Source organism: Dicentrarchus labrax, unplaced genomic scaffold (assembly GCF_905237075.1).
Source record: "Dicentrarchus labrax unplaced genomic scaffold, dlabrax2021, whole genome shotgun sequence".
Classification (NCBI taxonomy): Eukaryota; Metazoa; Chordata; class Actinopteri; family Moronidae; genus Dicentrarchus; species Dicentrarchus labrax.
The window spans coordinates 3,303,260-3,325,376 of NW_026136717.1; the positions used below are offsets into that span (position 1 = coordinate 3,303,260).

Below are 22,117 nucleotides of genomic sequence, written 5' to 3' on the forward strand. Positions count from 1 at the left end.
CATCAGATGTCACTCTGGTTGACGGCATCGAAATGTGGGATGCACTTTTTCCCATTTCTTCTTTACAGCTCCTCATTTCCCTCCTTTCCTCTATGCTTCCTTTGAAATTTCACTTCATGCTTAGCCTACAGTTTAATGCTTACTTATCTTTTTTGTGGTTTTGGGATTTTAAATCTACTTTCGCACTTACTTTGCTGTGGATAACACAAATCTCTCTGTTTCCCCAGGCTCAATCACACAGGTAGCCACAGTACATATGTGTTGAGTTTAAACCGTTCACACCGTTGACCTCCACACATCCTCTCAGTGACCCACTGTGCCCTCTGTGGGTTGAAGGTCACACCCCTGGACAGATGTTGATCAGCACGTATACGTACAGTTCATCCCCTGCCCTGCAGCTGTCAGTGGGCCAAAACATAAACCTGGTCTTGGCCCCACAGCAGGGGACTCCAGATGGAAAGCTGGGGTGGAAGAAAACAGAAAGTCACATGCCACAGTTTGCTTCAAGATTCTTTAGGACTGCATGAGAAACTCCACCATGCAGCTAACGTTGCTGTCTTTCAGTGTCACATTTTGTGTTGGGGAAAAACAGCTTGGCTTGCTCAATCTTGTTGTAACTTAAATATTTACCAGCGAAATTATATTTTGTCAACCACAGCTAGGGCCACAAATTGCAGTATAAACATTGTAGGGGTGCGTTCTGTCATGTGTAAACTTTAAACATTCTTTTTGATTAGCTTACACACTCGCCAAACAATGCACACCGCAGGCCGCGCGAGGAGATGTGAGGAGAGGTAGAGCCTTTGACCGAGCTGGTGAACCATCTTGCTTGTGCAATGGATCAGCAAGTATATTTCACTATTGATATCAAGGAGGCATCCGCACACCAAATGAACACTCTTAAAACGATTTATCTTGTACAGTTACAACATTTTGACATTAGGTTGTCATCAGTTATGTGTCATCAAAAAGTCTGTATATAGACTTCACCAGAGTTATCGGTTTCAGTCAACAGGGTGTGATCCATCAATCTGTTAATGAAATGTAATGCGATAAATATAATGAATCCATCTCACACAGAAATATGTTAATAAAATATAAAATACTAAGAAGAGTTTCCTGCAGCTCTATGGCAGCTTTTGGCTACTTGTTTTGGTTTTGAGACCGACACACTCTCTCATCAACCTCATTTAATGTTGCTTTATGTTACCATAACAACAACCATAAGAGTTGATAATATGTAAGAAATGTTTTTGGCTTGTTCGGCGGCCCCTTAGTGGCCAAAATATTGATTAAGTTGAGGTCGGTCATTGTGGATAAAGATATTTTGTTGTTACGCTCTAATTCTCTAATGAGTGGGTCTACAATTTCTATCCAACCCTTTCATCTGCATTTTTATAGCCAGTACGACAGGCGGAGGTGCCCTGTGCACTGCTCACTTCCTTCCGGTGCCCATGTGTTTTAGGCCGTTCCGACAGAGAGACAACAGCAACGATGGCATGGAGTTTCACTATCACTTGTAGCAACCAGCTAGCCAATGAAAACCATTAAAGAAAAACACTGCAGCAGGCACAGGTTTGGAACACTGACTAGAACAGCACTGGAGTTGGAATTAATGTAGGAAATGAAGATTTGGAGAAACAGAAACTACATGGAGACAGATTAGGCCCTTGCCAAACTGCCTGTTTGAAGTACATTGCCAGAAAGTTATATTAATCACATGAGTTCTACACAGGATCAAAAACATTTTAGACGAAATGAACGCTTTATGTGTATATTAGTTAGTAAAAAAACAATACCCTTAGTTTGATCCACCAATCAATCGAACTTTATTTATTTGGCACATACACACATTTCATGCAGTGTAGTGGAGTTTAAAGTGCTTCACAGACGACTGACAAGACCATAATAAGACAGAATGGAGTAAAAATGAAATACGGTAATTTAAAAATAAAATGCAATAACAAAAATGACAATTACATATAGGTATAATTATATATATATTATGTTATTTTAAAAACCAATAAAATAAATGAAGAAAGCAGGCAGAAATAAACAAATAAAACAATAAAAAGGATACCTTACCATTCATACCTTTTATTATCAGAGAAATGTGCTTTGTTGAAAGTAGATATTTTCCACATAGATCTCTTTTATTCAATTCCTGCTATTGATAAGACATTAAATATCCACAATTAAAAAATAACTAGTAGTTGAGTAATATTCCAGTAATATAACAGTACTTCTATCTGAGTACAGATTTCCACCACTGCACCTGACCACCACACCTATTAGAGCTTGTTGGACGTCCCATTCTAAAACCATGGGCCTAGATGGACTGTCTTTGCGGCTGCAGCAGCCAGCACTCTTCTGGGAAAGCTCTCCAAAAGATTTAGGATGTCTGTGGGAACTGACAGTGGAAAAGCCAAAAGAGCATTTGTGAGGTCATTCAGTGACGCTGGATGAGAAGGCCTGGCTCACAATCAGCATTCTAATTCCTCCCAAAGGTGTTTTATGCTTATTTACTTTGTAATACTAATTCCTCATGTGTCTTGTTTAACGTCAGTTCCTGTCTTTGTCTGTTTCCCCTACAGTTTTTATTGTCTGTCCCGCCTTGATTTTTAGTTTCACCTGTGTCTAGTTATCCTCTCCCTCACCACTGTACTGTGTGTGTTCGTTTGCCTCAGTAGTTCATCCTGGCTGCTCTGTCACTAATTTCCTTCCCTGGACCTGTATCTCTTCACCTGTCTGTGTGCCTACTGGTCTGCCTGTGAGCTGCATCAAAATGAAAATCACTGAACCCTCATTTCTGTTGGCCTCCTTGCAGTGCAGAGTTAGACTTTATTTGAATGTATTTGTAGAAAAGTGACCAGAGGAGTGATTTTGCAGAGAGTGTTAATGGCCAGTCAGTGGATGTGTTCCCCAACTGACACTGCAGATGTTTACATCTCTTTTTGGAGTTTGCCTGTGTGTATGAAACAGCTCATTGACTCATTTTCCACCAGAGCCCTCTCCTTTTTGCTCCTGTATTGGAAGCCCACATCAAATAAAGCTTACTGAAGTGCAGTGACTCAGAATAACTGCAACACATGACTCGCAGCTTGGTATTTCTTGCCAAAGCTGAATCATTTTTAATACAAGGAGATGCTTCTTTGCCTAAATTTCTGCAGCCAAGAGCAAATTGCCTTGTGTTTTTGTCTGCTTCTAGTCTCTAAAGACTGTACCTGTAAGACTTCTTTGCAAGGCCTGTTATCATTTACAATACCTGAAATAGCCTGAATACCAACACTTTTGTGCTGCACTTGACATTTTGCAGCCATGCAAATCCGTAATTGCAACAATAATATCACACTCTGGAAACAGATTAGAAGGGTTGAAAGATTTAAAGCTTATCATAACCACGGATACTTCACTAACTGCTGCATTCAGCATTGGGCTGATCAGCCTGATGAATCTCACCACTGGACATTAGAGATCATGGTGTCCACAGCAGTGGCTCGTTCCCCGAGGAAGCATCCATTTTCACATCCTCCCACCTCCTCCACTCCTGCCAGAGACTGCACAGAGACTCTGTTGTGTGGCACCAAAACAAGGCCTGCAGCTCCAGGTCCAATGGTGGAGAGAGACGAGAGGATCGAGAGCTGAATTTAGGTAAACATCATTTCCAGCCACTGTGTAACCTTTGAGAGAAGTAATATTGCACTCATCCTCTTACAAATAAAACACTATTTTGCTGCTACAGTCGTAGCTAATGTTAGCATACATTAGAAAGAAAATTGTGTGCAAATGTCAGTTGCACACAATTTTCTTACTGATTAAGTTGATTTTACGACTCATATCTACTCTACTACGCTACATTTTAGCATTTACCATTATCATCCTGTAAATGACCACAATGGCTCCTGTTTAACAGCAGTCAAAAATAAAAAGAAACATTAAAATATTCCCACCATTCACCAACTGATGCAGAACAGCAACAACAGGGATTTTCAAAACCTGTTTACAATGTACAGTATTTGTAAATGTCGAGGAAAATCATTTGTATTTTGTATCATTTCAGATGTAATCTGATTGTATACTGAAGGAGACAATATCTACCTAACTATGCATGTTTTGTACTCAATTTCTCAATTTTTTCTTGCATTGCTAAACAATTACTGTTTGGCTCCTTATACTGAAGTTGGCATTTATCCCATATCATCTTTCTCTTTATATCCAGTCCACTTTTCCTAGTAGGGGAAACTATTCGGAGTACACGGTACACTAACTACAGTACAGTGCAGTACTGGGCTTACTGAATGTTTTGTTGATGCATATGATTTTTTAGTATTTTAATGTAAACGTCCATCAGTTTGGATTTTTTGTAAATCCAGTTGTTAGAAGACACATTTTATTGCATCTTATAGCATGAAGTTTGTCCCTGTCAATCTTAAGTCCTCCTCCTTCTTCCAGTTAAAGTTGTTACGCTGTTTTAAAAATGAAAATTGGAACTGAAAATACGTTTCAGGCTTGTGTTCACAATGTGTTTTACTGACTAATTTTATGGTGTAAAAAAAATAAATAAAATGTTTTCCTCTATGGGAGAAAATACTTCAAAAAATAACTGGTTAAAGAACTCAAAATGAAGTCAATCTCAGTATTTATGTTTTCATCTATAACCCTGAACACAATCTGATAAGTCATGTTTCTGTGTGATCCAGTGAGGAGAAGTGGGTCAGTAAGTGCCTGGCGATGCAGTCGCGTGGCTGACTGACGGCCGTTGTGTGGGGGGGTGGGGGGCGGGGTAATTACACCAAAAGTTTTAATAACGTCCCCACCAGCCACACACAAAGGAAGCCCACAGTGGACCCGCTGAGCTATTTTTAGCCACCCCAGTGCAAGCTGGTCCAGGTTGAAGGTGTGTGAGGTAGGCTTGGGGCTGCAGTCAGTGTGTATATAAGTGTGTGTATGTCAGCCAGGTTGCTCTGACACAAATAAATGAGCAGTGTTTCTGCGCGGCACACTGACTTTCTTTCACCATACATGAACTGTGTTGAAAAGAGCTTTTTCACCGCTGTGCGCTCGCTCTCACTGGATACACAACACCGCAATGATAACATGATGTGTGTGTGCCTCTGGTATGATGGATCTATGGCTATGCGGTTGAGACATTGGTCAGCCATTAGTCTGACATACGCCTGAAAACACGAGCACTGGATGAACACAAACTCACTTTTTTGGCTAGCTTTCATCTAGGTACTAGATTTAGACCAGTTTGCTTCATATTAATGATAAAACTATGGTTGTTTCTGGTGGTTTATTTGCCAAGAATAAACTCCTGAGGAAGACTAGTTGTACCTATTTATTGCAGGGGAAACTAAATCCCTCAATTCAAAGTAATTTTAGATATGGCCCCAAAAACCTCAGAGACTCACTGTCTAAAGATATAGTTACTCTATATGGCATTACCTTGGCCTCTAGCACCACTGTCAGGAATCTTGGAGTTATCTTTGATCAGGATTTGTCATTTAATTCCCACATAAAGCAGACCTCTAGGACTGCCTTCTTTCATTTAATAGTAATATTACAAAAATTAGACACATCCTATCACAGACAGATGCAGAAAAACTAATCCATGCATTTGTTACTTCAAGGCTGGATTACTGCAACTCTTTATTATCAGGTTGCCCCAATAAGTCCATTAAAACGCTCCAATTAATTCAGAACGCTGCAGCACGAGTACTGACAGGAACTAGAAAAAAGAGATCACATCTCTCCTGTACTAGCTTCTCTGCATTGGCTCCCTGTAAAATGTAGAATTGAATTTAAAATCCTCTTCCTCACCTATAAAGCTCTTCATGGTCAGGCCCCTTCATATCTTAAAAAAGCTCATAGTACCCTATTACCCCTCTAGAACACTACGTTCTCTGAATGCTGGGCTACTTGTGGTTCCTATAGTCTCTAAAAGTAGAACAGGAGCCAGAGCCTTCAGTTACCAAGCTCCTCTCCTGTGGAACCAGCTTCCAGTTGTGGTTCGGGAGGCAGACACCATCACCACATTCAAGAGTAGGCTTAAGACATTTTTGGCTGGATCAGGTGAGTCCTGAACCATCCCTTAGTTATGCTGCTATAGGCCTAGACTATCGGGGGATTTCCCATGGTGCACTGAGCCTTCTCTCTTCCTCTCTCTTTCTGCACTCATTCATGTTCCATTAATGCATCTTACTAACTTCACTTCTTCCCCGGAGTTCTTGTGCTTTCTCGTCTCTCAGGTTCTTATGGATCCTGGTGGAGCCTCCTGCCATGGTCCTGATTGACTGCCATTGCCAATATTACTGATATTGGTGTTATTATTATTATGAGTATTGTTATAGCTACGGTTACTGTTGTTGCTGTTGTCACTGCTCATTGTCCCCCATCGTTGCTGTTGTCATGTTCATCATCATCAGTCACTACTATTTGTGTAGTTGTTGCTACTGTTGTTGCTGTGCACCTGTCTGTCTGTCTGTCTGTCTGTCTCTCTCTCTCTCACTCCAACTGGTCGAGACAGACGACCATCCACCTAGAGCCGAAGGGTCTGTCCTAGGTTTCTGCCTTTTAACAGGCAGTTTTTCCTTGCTCCCGTTGCCAAGGTCTTGCTCATGGTGGTACTGTTGGGTCTCTGTAATTAATGTTTTAAAGAGTTCGGTCTAGACCTGCTCTATTTGAAAAGTGTCCTGAGATAACTTCTGTTGTGAATTGGCGCTATACAAATAAAATTGAATTGAATTGAATATCTACATATGACCTAAGTAGATTAATATTACAGTATCTAAACATCCATTTGGTCTAACTTAGAGGTTCCATTATATAAGATTCTGACGCATTTTATGTGTTTTTTTAATGTATTAATCACTTTTTATTGCCAATATGTGAACAGGTTGTACCATAATTTTAAAAAATGAGACCATCCCTGAGTTTCTCTGTCGCTGATTTATATGCACTTCTATGTAGTGATGCGGGTCGAATTTTCCTTTAAAATCCAAAACATGCCACATTTATGCGTGTTTTCCAGAGTGCCTTCTCTCACCACATCCACAATGTGCAACACTAGCTTACATTAGGTTATAAATAGAGTCAAAGCCAACATAACATTACTGCACAGCTTATATTATGTTGATATTGTCGTTTTAGCGAACGGATGAAGTGCTTTCTAGCTAACACGGCAAAATACTGTAAGCTAGCTTCATCCAGACTCCTGGGGCCGATGTGGACGGTAAACTGACTAGCTTGCTGTTTGCAGGTTACTTTGTCGGCTGGCGTTGAATAATAATAATGATAATTCATAATATATTAAAGGGGCCTCATGTCTTCACTTGCCCCATTGTGACTACTGACAATAACATAATCAGGATAAGAAAGGACAATCAGAAAACAGAATCAGAATTACGCCAACATTGTATAACAAAGTGTTGGTATTTGCCACCCAGAGATGAGAATGGGTTGAAAACAGCTAAAAGGAGAATAAATATTGGACTTGCATTCATTACATGGACACACAAGAACACAAAAAAAGACACACAAATTCTATAGAACCTTTGGTAAAATATTACAAAAGGGCATACTGTACCAGGAAACGTGCAGCCAATTAGCCAGCAAATCTAAACCAAAGACATACAGCATACAGGCCATTAAAGGCTGTCAGTGATGGTCTCAGTTGTTTTTGCTAATTACCCTCATGTCTCAAAATTCATGTGGTGGCTTATTGATGCTAAAACGCTACATATGACTTTATTAATACCAAGACAAACTCACAGTTGTAGCTCAGATGGTATTAATGGTCTACAAGAGTTAGTGGTTCAGTTCTTCTTAGGGCAGCTAATGTTAAAAATGTGTGCAGTTGTGGAACCAGATGTTGTGCATTATGTCCAGTGGTGTAGGCTGGGGACAGACTTAAATATGACTTTCTTTAGTCATCATCACACTGTCAAATCCTTAAATAACGAGCAAACTTAGAATTAATATAGCAGAAATATCATTTTACTTATGTTGGTGTTGCTGGTGTCTAGTTTCATACTTTGTAAAATGATTATGGATAAATTGCTCTGCTATAACAAGCTTTGGATAACAGCACCAACCAAATGGCACACATTATTCTATTAAGCAATTTTTTTTAAAGAATGATTTCATCGGTTGCTGTTACGGGCACATTTGGCTGTCTGAAGCTTGGCCACATAAACATCACTCCATGTTGCACCAAAGCTGCTATTAAGTAATGGCAGCACAATGGGAGATCCAGTAATCCACATGCAGGCAGCGTGGCTAAACAGAGCCAGCTGAATGTGTTTCAGTCAGAGTGTGTTTGTGTACCCTCGCAATTGCATCAGCGCTGCAGGGACGGAAGAAGGACAGATGTGCCAGAAGAACTGAGAAACTCCACTCTGCTAAGTCCCAAGCCCTGCCTCTTCCTTATGTTTCTCCCCCCTCTGTCCGTCCTTCCTTTGGCCATCCATCAATCCTTCTTCATCCATCGACAATCTCTGAGCCCAACAGATGTGTTTGTCATGAGACGTTTATCGGGGTCGTCAACAGAACCAAGAGCTGCATGTATAAATCAGTTTTGTTGGCCCGAGGAAGCGATATAAAAGTATGACCATGCATGGGAAATATGACTACCAGGGCTGGTGGAAAAGTCTTCGGAGGCCAAGATGTACAAATGGATAGCTTGATATGGAAAGGGAGAGGGGGATCAGAAGAAAAAAATATTCCTACAAACAGACATTTATCAAAGCACTTTCTCCAACAAATTAAGACAAACTGGGAAAAAAGACATAATGAAACTTTATAAGTCAGTAAGTGAAGTATGACACTGTCGCAGCGGTAGTCCACAAGGCCCTTGATAATACACCTTGGAAACTCTTAGTAGGTATAAAATCATTTCACTGCTGCTGGCTGAAAAACAAATAGCTGTCAAGGGTAAAAATGTGTGTGTTCTGTGTGACTATTGCAAGAGTAGACACAAAGTCTCATACTCAGTATACTTCTGAGAACCTTCTTTGACTACAGGTATTATCCAACCCGTCTCACTCTCGAGTCATCAAGTACTGCAGCTTGGTCAGTGCTCTGCTTCAAAACACGATGCTAGCGTCAATTCTGAACGTGTCCGTCGTCAAAGTCAGGTTGACGTAGATAAAAAGCGAGAAAGTACAGATATGGAGGTGGTGGGGTTGATGGATCAAACCCAGAAAACTGCTGTTTGTGTCCCGAAACAAAAAGTAAATAATTTATTTTATTTTCACAATGTTAACCCCACAAGCTCTATTTTGAAACTCTAACCAGACGTTGCATATTTATTAATGCTGTGCCACTAGCCAAGCAGCAATATTTGACGAGTTCGGGAGCAAGTGTGAACCTATCGTGACGTCACCCATTGGTTCGTGGAGTAACGTTTTGCAGCCTTGAGTTTGGTGTTATGGTCGTTGCGATGTCAGTATGACGCAGCCAGCGGAGATGACGTACTGCAAGTTGAGTTGTTCTCCTCCATAGCAGGAAACAACAGGGTCTCACCTGGTCACAAACAATCTCGTATTGCAGCTAAAAACTGCACTAAAATATGTTTCGATAACGACATAATCAGTGTTATTCAATTCACCTGTCAGTGCGCACAATGTTATGGCGGATCGGTGTACACAGTCAATGGTTTGGAGTGAGAACATGTTGGTATTATCTAAAGGCTCCAGACAATTTTTGTAACTATGAAACAGCCAAGCCACTTTGCATGACTACTTGTTACTTTCTGTTTGTACAACCGAGCGCATCACCATCAGATAGTGCGCAAAAATGTGCAGTTATCTCAATTTTTATAATTTGTGACAAGACAACAGAGATGTGCAGTGGTAGGAAGTGGTGTGCAACCAGGAGAAGGCTATAGTCAGGGTTTCATCCAAATGTTAACACAAATTGTGTCCAAATATACAGAGGAATTCATGTTTTTTTATGCACTAATGTTATGTGAATATTAGTAGTTTGAGAAAAACCGGCAGTGGTGGAAACTCTCCAATCAGGTACCATTAAACCATTACAGAAGAAGATGCTGCCAATGAGAGTCAAAGTCAAGTGATGGAAGACCGTGTGGAAAATGTGATGGAAATATAGTGTATTGTTTATTTCATGTATTAATTTGAAGAACATTACACTCTCCTAATGAGTCCCAACATATCTGCTTCCACATTTCATCTTCTCAGTGACAAATAACTCACATGCTAATAAAAGCGTAAAAATGTTTTTGCAATATTTTAACATTTTTTCGAAAATTGAAAAGGTGCATTAAGATTGGAAGTCAGAGTGTGGCCATTGGGAATATTTATGAACACTTTTGCCTACCACTTTCAGATATGGTTGAAGGACACGTTGTACGAACTAGTCCCTTTCAAGCATAATGAACCCTTACCCCTAACCCTTACTGCTAAATACCTGACCGTAACCTTTAACCTGACCTAGTTATATTTAATGCTGTTTCTAATCTTAACCCTGAGAACTAAATCTTTGCTGTCATCTCCTATCACACTTTATCCTTGCTAGAAGTAAAAACCAGCAGAATTGTCTTCATTTTAGAGGATCCCTCTCAACGTTAAATCCATTCAGGCACTTCATCCTTGAATGGAAGACCAGTGCACACACACACACACACACACACATATAGAATAAATGACAGCTGTCCAATGAATTTGCATGGACTCGGCTGTCTGTTGCCAAAAGGGAGCAGTGCAGGCGGACAGAAAAGGCAAGGTCAACACACAACGTGGCTGAGGAAGAGCTGAACTGGAAATTTGAAGTAGAGGGATCATGTTGCGGGGGGTGCAGGGCTGAGCCAAAGGTGGAGTCAAGGTGCCGATGGGGAATTGAGAAGTCTTAACGCATGTTGAATAGACAGCAAACTGCACCTAAATGATTCTTTCAATATCTTTTACATGCTTTTCCATACTCCTTTCCTTCCACCTCATGAAAATCCCTTTTCCATCCGAGTATATAGGTGCAAATGATGCCCAGTTGACCTCCTCTATAAATGTGTATGGTTGAAAACAAAACTTGCTGCATCAGGCAAGATTTGTAGGCTGTAAAAATACACATTTTATCTTATTTTAGCCTAAATTAAACTGAAGGCTGACTGGATTGGCCAAAAGTTAGAGTTATTGGTCATATTCTGTAATCCACAGAAAATAGCAATAGCCCAAGTGCTAAATCGTAAATTAAATTAAAGGAAATCAATTTATCCTGCCATTTGGAACTTCAGAACCTGGAAGAACTGTTTTGACAAAAAAAAGTGGCTGTAGGAGTGTGGGGGATAGACGTTTGGGTTCTGCAGTGCTCGTATACCTGAAAATGTTGCAAAAAGGCAACTCGAGGCTGAGTCCTACGTTATTACTACGTTATTAAATTTGTGATCAGATGCAGCCTTGTGTGGTTGCTATAGAAACTAATTAGCTACAGCTGAGCTAACGTTATTCACCGTAGTTCTAAACATTGCAGCGTTTTAAAAATGGACGAATTCATTGTCAATTTTAATCTATTTGGAGTAGTGAAGACATTTGACGACTGGTTAAAGAGTGACGAGGACGACGGAATAACAAAAGCAAAAAACAAGGCAGCTCTTTCCCCGGACACCCCGTTAGGTCTCGTCTCCAAAATTTGGTTTGACCTCCAGCTTTGCTTGGTGAGGCAAGGCAGGGAGGGCACTCAGGAGCTGACTGCGTCCTCATTCGCCATAAAAGTGGATGACGCCGGGGATGAATATGTTAGTTTGTCGTTCAATCCTGAGACGAAGAACCACAAACATCCAAATAACCCAAACAAGGAAAACCTCCGAGGCGCAATGTATGCGGAGCCAGGCAACCCCAGACGTCCAGTCCTGAGCTTCAAAAAATATCTCGCCAGACGTCCGCTGGGTGTCACCGCCTTCTACCTCCATCCACTGAAGGACCCCCAACCACATCTCTGGTACTCCATACAGCCGATGGGGAAGAACTACCTGAGGGACATGCTTCCATGATTGTCCAAAGCAGCTGGTCTGACCACCAGATACACCAACCACAGTCTTAGAAGCACGGCTGTCCGTCGTCTGTCTGAGACCGTGCTGGAGTCCAGACAAATCATGTCTGTTACGGGATACAGGTAAGCCTAAACCTAGGTTATAAATTCATTGTGGTAATAATAACCTGAAGCCTACCTGAAGCCTACTGCAAATATAAATTTTTTATTTGTGTTTTTGCAGGTGTGAATCCAGCCTCAAAAGCTACTGGGCACCATCCAACACGGACAAAAAGGTTTGGAGTCGGGTGTTGTCCACACCCCAGCAGGCCTCCGTAGCAAGCATGGTCTCTCCCCCCCAAGCTGCGCAATCTTCTCGGCCCACCTCGTCCGATTCATCTTTCTCTGCCATGAATTTCCCTATGCCCTTCTCTATGTCTCATTTTACCATCAATGGGAATGTCCAGTTTAATACACATAAATGAATCGCCTGAATTGCAATAATTTTGTTCTACATTTATTGCAAATAAAAATTATTTGGAATAAGGAATGCATGTTTGATCGATCGTAATTAAAGCTGACTTGATACAATGTAGCAACTACGTTATTAAACAGTTTGATATGCCGTCCACGAGCCGGGCATATCAAACTGTTTATTGTCCTGCCTAACTCTAAGAAGTCATATTCTCACCATAAAATATTATCCAGTTTCAACCAAATGATGACGTCATAGCCTCTGTGTACTCATACAGACTGTTGGTAGCAGTCTTGAAAACATCCCAGTCAGTAGAGTCCAAACACAGCTGAAGATCCTCCACAGCTTCACTGGTCCACTGCTTGAATGTCCTCACAACAGGTTTACAAAGCTTGTTTACAGAGACCATGACATGGTCAGGGAGGCCCCTCACACACATTATCTGGTCGGCAAGTGTGCGCTGTGCGTCCTCTATGTTGACATACGGTGGAATGTAAACACTGACCAGAATTAATGAAACAACCAGTGTCTGGAGTGGGAGGGGTCAGCCACAATCTTACCTGCACTCCTCAGGGTCCTGGAGGCGTACAGGTCCTGGAGGGATGGCAGATTGCAGCTCTTGGCAGATGGAATGATACGCTGCAGTCTGCCCTTGTCCTTGCCAGTGGCAGCAGCGTACCAGATGGTGATGGAGGAGGTGAGGATGGACTCCATGATGACAGTGTAGACGTGCACCATCATTGTCTTTGGCAGCTGCCGCAGGAAGTACATCCTCTGCTGGGCTTTCTAGGAGAGGGAGCTGAACCCTGCAGGTGGAGTCAGGCACAGTAAGCTGGGAGAGCTTGTCCTGTAGCAGAGCTGGAGTCCACAAACAGGATCCTGGCATAGGTTCCTGGGGAGTCCAGGTGCTGGAGGAAAAAGTGCAGGGCCATGTTTACTGCATTGTCTACAGACCTGTTGGCTTTGTAGGCGAACTGCAGAGGGTCTGAGAGTGGGTTGGTTATGGCTTTGAGGTGGGGCAGCATAAGGTGCTCAAACAACTTCATGACCAATAAGGTCAGGGGGTCAGGGCTGTAGTCATTGAGTCCTACGTGTGCAATGTTTCTGAAGAATTATGCAAAAAAAGAAGGAGTTGTGCTCGACAGGTTAAGAGTTAAGGGTCGCAGTGGAAAGATGCTACCCTTCAGCTGGCTCACTTTTGGAAATTCTTTCACAAGCGAACTACAGTAGTTTTATTTTGAAAAGCAAGTTAAACTGTACTGAAATATGTGTATATGACTACCAACAGATCCTTTCTCTGTGCTCTTTTGCTGGGAGACGCTCGTGGTAAAAGTAGGTGAGACCTTGACCCTCTAGTGAAGCGTGGGCGGCGAAATAAAAATCAAGACGTTCCATCATATCTGATATTGTGACAACTCTAATTCTAAACCCAGTAACATACTTTACAGGATATTGAGGTCACAAATGGGGTTACCTTCCATCACACACCTTCTAGGCTGGTAAACATACGCACACTGTACAGTTCTCTGATGTCACGTTGTATGATTTTCTGATACCATGATTTACCTTTAACTGAGACTTGGGGATGCTTATTGAGAAATGCACTGTGCAGCTTTAAGACTGCAACTGCAGAAAGCAATAAAACCATTTTCCCTCCCCTTCTGGTGTGCGTGCTGTTTGTTAACGTTATAGCTTGCAGACATCTCTGGACTCTAACAGTCCTTGGAGAGAGATCTGTACATGTGCAGGGAACAGTTATTGCATGTGGATATAGTGCAGGTGGCTTGACAGTGACTGAGTAACTGCATATGCTCTCCTCCCTCCCACCATCAATTAGACCTAGTTTACTCTGCAGGGTTATCTGTCCATGGTGGGGGCCTGCATGTTTAGATAGTCTCTCATGGGGCTGTAGGCCGTCATATAAACTCACCAGTAAAAGGAAGGAACTCTATGTCTTTATGAGACAAACACAACCCAGGATTTTACAAGGAGAGTCTTTTTATAGGTTCAAACTGATGAACTTGAGGTGCTTGCAATAAATACGCATGCTGAAAGCCATGGCTCCACTCCCTCTCTCTTCCAGAGAGGTTTTAATTGAAAAACAACTAAAAATGAGTTCATTGTGATGTCAGACTAGTGTAACCATTTGTCACATGGCTGTAGTACACACAAAGAAACGGTCATATCTTCAACAATAACATCCTGAATACAGTTTGTGTATATAATGTATGCTCACATTTGGTTTGTGTATCTACAAGAATGCAGGAATGTGTGTGAGCTTACATGTAAATGAGACATGTCATTTGCAGAGCTCCAGCTGTTGCGTACAGAGCGCCAGAGAACACGAGGCACGGGTCCAGCCGGCTGAGCGCTGCACGCCCATCGCTGCAGCCAGTCAGCTCCAAGTAGGACAAATACAGCACCTACAGGACAGGAATGTGCAGCAAACACCTCATTACACTGTGTAGGGACAGCTTTTAATCTTATTCTGTGCTGGTGATGTGTAATTAGAAATGATAAGGACACGCCTTCCAGACTGTGGGTGAGGACTGAAGGAGTGTTTTGCACGTTATAGTGTGAGAGTTGAGCCAAATATGCATATGAAGCAAATGTCAGTCTCTGAAAATGATGGACCAGCTGACAAGTCAGCACACATCTGGAGTATTCACAGAGGCAGTATTCAAAAGAGAATTGTTGCCCCCCCTCCCCCTCCACACAGTTTTAGTTTGATTTACTCACTAAAATCTCTCTATATAACGTCCTCTTAGCATGCAGCCAAAAAGCTCCAGCTGAGAGAAACACTGAGCTGATGTTGCTGTGTCTCCCAACCTCTGAAACCAATCCTACAGAGGGCCGGGAGAGGAAGGACAGGGAGACAGACTGTGACATGCACTATAAGAAATGATATAGGACCCTATAGAAGCTCAATTTAAAATAATAATAGATTGATTATTTCCTTCCGAAAATATTTATATAAATATTTAGTAGCATCTAGCATTGAAGTTGCAACCAACCAAATACCGCTCACATTCACAAAAATGCAAAAAAATCATTCTAAGGTAACGAAAACAACAATTCTTATTTTAAAGTGATTATACACTAATGAAAACATACCTATGCATTTTATATTCAATTTCTACCCATATATTCTGCTCAATGTTACACATTGGACCTTTAAAGGTGCCATATGTAAGATTCTGAAACATTTTATGTTTATGTTTTTAACTTTATTGGTAATGAATGAAAAAAAAAGATATTTCATGACTTTCTTGGTTACCTGTGGGCTGATTTATATGTGTCTGATTATGTGTCTATCTGTGTTTTTCTATAAATTATGGAATTATACTTTAGGGTGGGGCTACCTTTTGATTGACAGGTCACTCTCAGCAAGTCCATTCAGGACAGTGCACGAAACTCTGATCAAACTGTCAAACTAGGCAGTGATGATCAAAGACAAAGCTAGATTCTAGTTACTGCGTTGACTATTTCTCACATAAAATCATTTCAGAAACATATTTTATATGAGATCGTGTGTGACCAGGAGAGCTGCCATTGTTTCCTGCTGAGGATGGGTCAAAACTGCGCAGCCAATCAGTGTAGATCAACTCGCAGTATGTCACGGCGTGACGTCACGATAAGTTCACACTTGGTTTCAATGTAGGGTTGTGCACATAGATATGCGCAGGGATATACACATATGTCTTGAGTGCCTTCTGTGCGTTTGTGCCAACAGTGTGCTACACTAGCATTACGTTAGCTTATAAATAGAGTCCGCTGACATTGTCGAATGACAACAGTCAGAGGCTGTGTTCAAAACCATATACTACATACTGCCTACTACATATATAATCAGTAGCCTATGTGCTGTATACTGCCTAGTAAATAAACGATTAAGTATGCTAACTGTTCACAATGGAGTATATTCAAACATACATCTTCTCTGTATCACCTGGTTTTATCAATCACAACAAGCTCCAACACAGCACTGTGGAGACTAATCACCACATTACTGTCCGAGCTACTGTTGAATGAAAATAGTTTATCACTAATGTTAATCAACAGTAGGGTGGATTGCCCTAATGTGGGACAGTTTTTGCTTTTCAGACTTCTGTTGAATATTACAATGTGAAGGCAACACATTAAATCCACATCCAACACCATTTTGAAACCCTCAGGGGGTGTCCTCATCAACACATTCATAAAAGAAATGATACAGATATCAGTGCTCTTAGTGCCAAACTGTCTGAGAAAATGTGCAGCTTCCTAATGTGGGACAGTCATTTGCCTACTGTGGGACACCGGTAAGTCTATGTTAAAAGGCCTAAACCATGGTTTACCTTCATTCATGAATGGTAGTAAAACTTCCTCAATAAGTAATTCTGTAGGTTAATTTTATGTTCAGTCATTTTACCATTTGCAATGTTGTTCCTGTTCCAAAACCAAGGTTTATGATGAACGTTGGAAAATTGAGCATCATCAAGCAAATAAAACAATGTGATGGTTTTCATGCATTTATTATGAACTCATGAAGTATATATAAAGGTAAATATATAAAATGTTGCATAGGCCTATTACAATATAACAAACAACAGCAGATAACAAATGGCCCGCAGAAGTTAATAAGTTGCTACATTTCTGGAAACAGGCAAGCTTTGCATGTAAAGGCAATGTCATCGTCAGTCACCCCATTGTCCTCCGTACAGCTTTCATGAAACCAATGGGAACAGACTGCACAAGAAACCCACTCCTCTGTCGACTTGGGTCATTTGAGTCGCCATAAGAATGCTGGCAGATAGCACAAGGATCCTGGTTGACTTGACGGACTTGACTGGTTGTGGATTGGTTGAGTGTTTTCTTTGCTGTAGGCTTTTGCTTCTTCCCCTTGTTTTTCATCGCTTTTTCTTTAATGAAAGAAAAATGGTCGTCACTCGTCAGATCATATGAAGGAGGCTTTGCCCTCTGGCGGCTGGTAGTTGGGCGTTCTCTGACCGGAAGGGCGATCATTGATTTGAAGGAGACCTCTGGCTGTGTCACCACTTCAGCTTCCTGTGCCAGAGGTGGTGGGGTATCAATGGCGGACAGAATAAGGTGCTGTGGAGATTGCGGAGGAGGAGAGATTGCTGGCTGAACAGCATCATGCAGAGGGTGGCAAGGGGTGTGCTCTGGAAGGTCGAACATTTCTTGATGGTAGGAATCATCATCATCATCATCATCATCACCACCGTTATTGTCATCACACGGAGGATGGCTTGGAGTTGCACATGCAGGTTAAAGGGGTCTCTCCGTAGTTTCTGATGGCATGAAAAGACTTTTATTAGGGATGCTCGATATTGGCTTTTCTGCCGATATTCGATATTTTCCGATATTGTCCAACTCTCAATTTCCGATACTGATATCACCCGATACTGATATATGCAGGCTTTTTACACCAAAACTGTTAGGTAACAACATATATTGAGCATAGCGTTAGTTCAGGCAGGGCACGAAGTCAGGCTTAGCTTTCAGTTACAGCTATATCATACGAGCACAGCTAGTCATAAACATACATCAGCTGATTCCTCAAAGCTTCCCATTGGATACCATACACAGTCAGCTGACAGCTCACCTGATTTCCTCAAGCATCCAATTGGCAAACATCATGCATGGCGCCTTATTTAAGCTGCTTTAGCCTGCCTGCCTATCTCTGCTGCTCCCTCTACAAGCCTTTTGCACCCACCTCCACCCCAGCTCCTCCTTTTATGTTGTTTCTAATTAATCAATATCATTTTCTGATTGCCATTGATGCTTGCTCTGTTCTGTACCCTGGGGTCTCTGCTGCCGCTCTCCTTGTCTTAAACTTTTCCATGTATGCACATGGAAGGGCAGGGAGGTGTGCTCTCCCTGCCTTAAGGTTTTCCACGTAGGCACGTGGAAGGACAAGGAGGTCCCAGAACAGAGCCATACCGCCAAATGTAATTCTGCTTGGAATATAAGATATTTTGACGAAAGTGGTCCTGACTGAACTCCTATTGTGGAATTAACACATTATGCTTAATTTTATTGTGATGCCCCACTGGTAGGGTGGCCATTTCCTTCACATGAAAAAGGAGGACACTTTGCATACACAGGGACACGCATTTGTTTGGTATGATCCGGTTTTAAATTTTAATGTTTTTCCACCAGATTACATAAAGGTGCATACACATACCACATAGCTAATAATAAATATAAAAGATACAGCTCATGACAACGTAGCCTTCCAATTCAGATTACATAGGTCTAATAAACATCATACAGAAACTGTTCTTAATGTTTTTATCTGGATAGATAAAGGGTAAAAAAAATACAGCACCTTCTGTTTCAGATGTATGGGCTTTGCCTAGGCTTTGCGTATGAGAATGAGCATTTTCAGAATTTCAGTCCAACAACCAACATTAGCTCACCTTAGTTCTCTGTCACTGAGAGCTTGATTAACAGCCTGGTGGTAGCAACTGGTGGGCATCAACACATGGCTCATTTGAATATTAAAATTAGCCATGTGTTGATAGGTCACAACATGTAACCAATGAAATTACTTATTTTGACACACATTTTTAGCCAATAAGTACTAAACTAACAGGTAATGTGTCAAAAGGCGGACCTTTTTAGTTATTTTCTCAGAAGGAGGACAAATGAGTGTCCGACAGGGCATTTAAAAGCCGGACGAATGGCCACCCTACCCACTGGATGCATACATAAATGCAACATGGCTTTCCAAATGTAAACACTGTCTGTGCAAAATAAGAGAACAACTTCAACTAATCGCTAGCTACGCGCTATTTGCTAGCTACGCACTATTTTCTAGCTACGCGCTAGCTTTGGTTAATGTATTTAATTGTATTATTCACCTGAAGGAGTACTAATGTAAATTCTAAGCCAATTGTTAGTTTGGTTAAGAAACAGCTCATAGCAGGGTAAAATATTTAAGGTGCATTGCACTTATTTTGTGTTAATATTAAAATCATTCAGCTTTAAATTGTTTGCTTGTTAGCCACGGTTTGCAACCAACCAGTCTAGCGTAGTTGTTGTCATAGATATATACACATATGGTGCTATCCATTTGTCTCGTGAACTCGGAGCCCGAGTTGGAAAGTGTAAATCTCGCAGCTATCTCGCGACATTTCGGAATTTCAGCCGTCCAGCTCGGGGTACCTCACAGTACACCGAGCTAAACAAGGACGAATGTACAACCTGCAAAACAAAGATGGCAGCGCCCATATTGAGATGTATTTTCTTTGTTTTTTTACACTTGTTTACATTGCTGCTTTAGTCCGGTCACCAATTTATGCATTGCACGGTGTTGCTGTACAATGTAAAGTTTTGTTTTCGAGCTGGTTTGCTAAATAGGCTAATGTAGCTAACAATAACACTAGCCTGCCACTGCCCCTGGTGGCTCGGGGGAAACACACCACAACTTTTAGAGAAAAAAAGGGGGGAGAAAAAAAAAAAAAATTATAAAAAAAAAAAAAAAAAAAAAAAATACATTAAATGAAAGTGTTCTAGAAAAAAAAAATAATTTTACATTATGATTTTTTTTATAAGAACCAAAAAAAAAAAAAAAAACACCGCCCCCCTCCCCCCCTTAATGCCCCCAAAAAAAAAAGAGGAAAAAAAGGTGGAAGCAAGGGGGGAATGTCCCCCCCCCCCGGGGGAAAACCCCCCGGGCCGGGGACAAGAGGAAAGGAGAGAACCCGGATGGGTTTCGGGGGGAGGCGGCCGGGGGGGAGGGGGGGGGCAGCTGTGCATCTGGCAAAATGCCAGACTTTTGTGGCGTACGGATGTTCCCGTGAAAGAAACGCTGAAATGAAGAAACATGGAATAACATTTCACAAGTGAAGTTGTTTATATTATTTTTTTTAAAAAAAAATAATCAGTTTCATGGCACTAACATTAACGTTAACTGCTAACGTAAGTTATGTACCTGAATTGTAGCTACATAAGCATGGAGAACTGAGCATTGTTCAGATGGAGTTTTGTGTGTAGGTTTCCAAAAGATAAATGGAAGAGGTAGGCATGGGCAGCAGCACTCAGGAGGAGAGATTTTGTCCCAAAGGACCGTTCAGTCGTCTGCAGCTGTCACCACAAGACTTTGACAGGACTGGACAGTCAACTCGTTTAAAGGAAGGAGTGATACCATCAGTGGTTAATTTTCCTGACCATCTTTGCAAAGTTAGTGTCATGACAAATTCTCATATAATCTTAATATTTCACTAACACAACACAGTGCCCACTAAATGATAATAAAATACTCTATTCGAAATTGTTCCTATTGAATTAACCCTCATATAAACCTTTAAAAACGTAGTCAGTGTCACCTCCCTGATGTTAAAATGCACAATTCTATTAAGAGAAGACATACTTTTTTTTTTTTAAACAACAACGCATGATTGAGTTATACTAAAATACCTGAAATCTTTGTCTAAATAATATAGAAATACATACCTGATAAAAGCTCTGTGAAAAACAAAATTATTACACTTACCTGGTGTCGCTGAGAAAACAAAATCAGTTCACACTTACCTGAAGAAATACTGGAGGACAGGCATGTCAAGAAAAAATAAAATCACATGGATTCTTTTACCCTATGTTATGTTGCATTCAACCTGATTTTATGGCTTCAAATGTGTAGTTTTTACTATTTTCCACCAGGTGCCCAGTACACCTAGGTCGAGCAGGACGTCACAGCAGGCAGCGGCAGAAGATCAGTGATCACGATCACGCTCACCTGTCAGAGAACTTGGAGGACTCAACCTCATTGAGAAGTCAACCTCAGTGAGTGAAACAATTGTTGTTCTTATTACCTTTGCAGGATGCTTGGCTTATAAAATGAGGAGAACAAATTTAAGTTATTAATAAATGTAATATTTTTCAGGATCATCAGTATGACTTTGACCCAGTCAAAGCAAAACAAAAGTTGATTGATTCTCAGGAGAAGGTGGAGGAGTTGCAACGGAGCATAAGAAATGCCAGGGACAGAGAAAGAAGGCAAGGAGGAGGAGAAAGAGAAGGAGGAGGACGAAGAGGAGGAAAGAGGAAGAGAAGGAGGAGGAGAAAGAGAAGGAGGAAAGAGGAAGGAGGACGAGGAGGAGGACGAAGAGGAAGAGAAGGAGGAGGAGGAGGGTAGAGGAAGAGAAGGAGAAAGATGATATAAATATGTATGATATTAAAAAAAAATTGTGACATAATATACATAGACGCCTCATAGACTGACGCTGCCTATTGGAGCTGACGTATCAGCGCTGCCGCCATCTTGGATGGGTCCCCAATGCGCCCCCCCTGCATTTATTTCTACATTCCTACATTGCTAACAGGGTACACACACACACATGTATTGTACTGGACATGTTTATTGATGGCCATGGCATCCAACATGAGGGCCACAGAGCCATATTTAGCAGGGTCTTCTTCCAGGGTATATGCAGGAATCCTGAGGTTCATTTCAATACCTTTTTAAGACTTTTTTAAGACCTTCCAAAAAAACCTTACGACCTCATCGCCACTTCAAGCTGTCGTTGGCAGCAGCACGTCTTTAACTTACTAAACAGTTGTAGTTTGCAATTAAATCTATGGAGCACAAACATACAACAGAACTCAGATAAGATGAGAATAGGGCTGGATCAGGTGAGTCCTGAACCATCC

General features: G+C 41.3%; 1 long non-coding RNA gene across 1 annotated transcript in view; it reads left to right on the forward strand.

The window, feature by feature from the left end:
• The window catches only part of LOC127379446 (uncharacterized), a 149,073-nt gene that overhangs the window by 126,439 nt on the left and 517 nt on the right, over positions 1–22,117 (forward strand). The window lies entirely within an intron of this gene.